The sequence below is a fragment of the Furipterus horrens genome, unplaced genomic scaffold (assembly GCF_987537825.1).
Source record: "Furipterus horrens unplaced genomic scaffold, mFurHor1.1.pri manual_scaffold_2, whole genome shotgun sequence".
In the NCBI taxonomy this organism is placed as follows: domain Eukaryota; kingdom Metazoa; phylum Chordata; class Mammalia; order Chiroptera; family Furipteridae; genus Furipterus; species Furipterus horrens.
The window spans coordinates 117,144,929-117,146,683 of record NW_028327172.1 but is presented as its reverse complement, the minus strand read 5'-3'; the positions used below and the strand labels follow the sequence as shown (position 1 = coordinate 117,146,683).

At 37.3% G+C, this 1,755-nt stretch overlaps 1 non-coding gene across 1 annotated transcript; it reads right to left on the bottom strand.

Moving 5' to 3' along the window:
• Positions 1 to 1,285: 1,285 nt before the first annotated feature.
• Positions 1,286 to 1,415, bottom strand: LOC150019354 (small nucleolar RNA SNORA65). Its single transcript, XR_016509499.1, has one exon. It is a non-coding gene; the product is annotated as a small nucleolar RNA SNORA65 (small nucleolar RNA).
• Positions 1,416 to 1,755: the final 340 nt, after the last annotated feature.

Sequence of the window (1,755 nt, the reverse complement as noted above, 5' to 3'; positions counted from 1 at the left end):
ACCTAGAACAATGTCTGGCCAATAAATGATACTCAACAAATACATGTTGAATGAGAGGGGAAAAAAAATGTATAGAGGAGAGAGGGAGAAAGAAAGATAAATACTTTTGATTTAGGTCAGAAAATCAGCAGAGAAGCAAAATTAAGTATATAAATGGGGCTTGAACTCTACACTGAAAATATTATTTGGATTTTTAAAAAACAAATTAGATATCATTGACTTGCTTTGCTGACAATTAATTTTTAAGAAGGCTGAGGATGTGATAAAAGGCTGGTTTTAGGTATGAAGGAAGCCATTGCTAGATATCACTTCAAGACAAATTTATTAAAGTGAGAGTTAAATTATACAATTGTACCTAGTGAATTTTTTTCTTAAGTATATTTTATTGATTATGCTGTTACAGTTGTCCCAATTTCTTTTCCCTTTGCTCCCCTCCACCCAGTACCCATCTTTCCTCCAGCAATCCCACACTCCTTAGTTCATGTTTATGGGTCATGCATCTAAGTTCTTTGGCTTCACCCTTTCCTATATTATTCTTAACTTCCCCCTGTCTATTTTTCTTCTTAATCCCTGTACTATTTCTCCCCTCTCCCTGCTCCCAACGAATAACCCTCCAAATGATCCCTATACCTATGATTCAGTTCCTATTCTGGTTTGCTTAGTTTGTTTTGTTTTTATTTTTTAGACTCTGTTGTTGATAGTTTTGAGTTTGTTGTCATTTTAATGTTTATATTTTTGATGACCTTTTTCTTAAATAAGTCCTTTTAACATTTCATATAATTATGGCTTGGTGATGATGAACTCCTTTAGCTTGACCTTGTCTGGGAAGCACTTTATCTACCCCTCCATTCTGAATGATAGCTTTGCTAGATAGAGTAGACTTGGTTGTAGGTCCTTGCTTTTTATCACTTTGAATACTTCTTCCCAGTCCTTTCTTGCCTGCAAAGTTTCTTTGAGAAATCAGCTGATAGTCTGATAGGACCCCCTTTGTAGGTAACTCTCTTCTTTTCTCTTGTTGCTTTTAAGATTCTCTCTTTATCTTCAACCTTTGGCATTTTAGTTATGATGTGTCTTGGTGTGGTCCTCTTTGGGTCTAGCTTGTTAGGAACTCTGTGTGCTTCCTGGGGTTGTATGTCTATTTCTTTCACCAAGTTTTATTATTTCACATAAATTTTCAATTTCTAGTTCTTCCTCTTCTCCTTCTGACCCCACTATGATTCAGATGCTAGCACATTTAAAGTTGCCCCTCCTCATTTTTTTTTTCTTTTTCTTTTTTTTTTTTCTGGGCTGTTCCCATGCTTTCGGCACAGAGTTGTCCATGTGAAGAACAACCCTGTTTCCTAAGCTGGGGTTTAGTATCAGCTCACCACTGGAATGCACCAGCCAACCGAGAACTGGTCAGGCGCAGTGGCGGGTGGCTACTCATTTTTTTTTTTTTTCAATTCTTATTTCCTCATTCTGTACTGGTTGACTATTTATTTCTTCCTTATGTTCCAAATCATTGATTTGAACCCTGGTTTCCTTCCCTTCACAACTGGTTTCATTAGGGTTTCCCTTCCTTTCACTTAGCTTAGCCTTCAGTTCTTCCCTTATGCGTTTGCCATATTCAAGCATATCTGTCAAATCTGTGAGCATCTTTATCACCAGTGTTTTGAACTCTGTGCCTGTTAGGTTAGCTATCTCCTTCTCTCTTAGTTCTCCCACTGGAACCTTAATCCGTTCCCTCTTTTAGGCCATATTTCTCTGTCTCCTGAA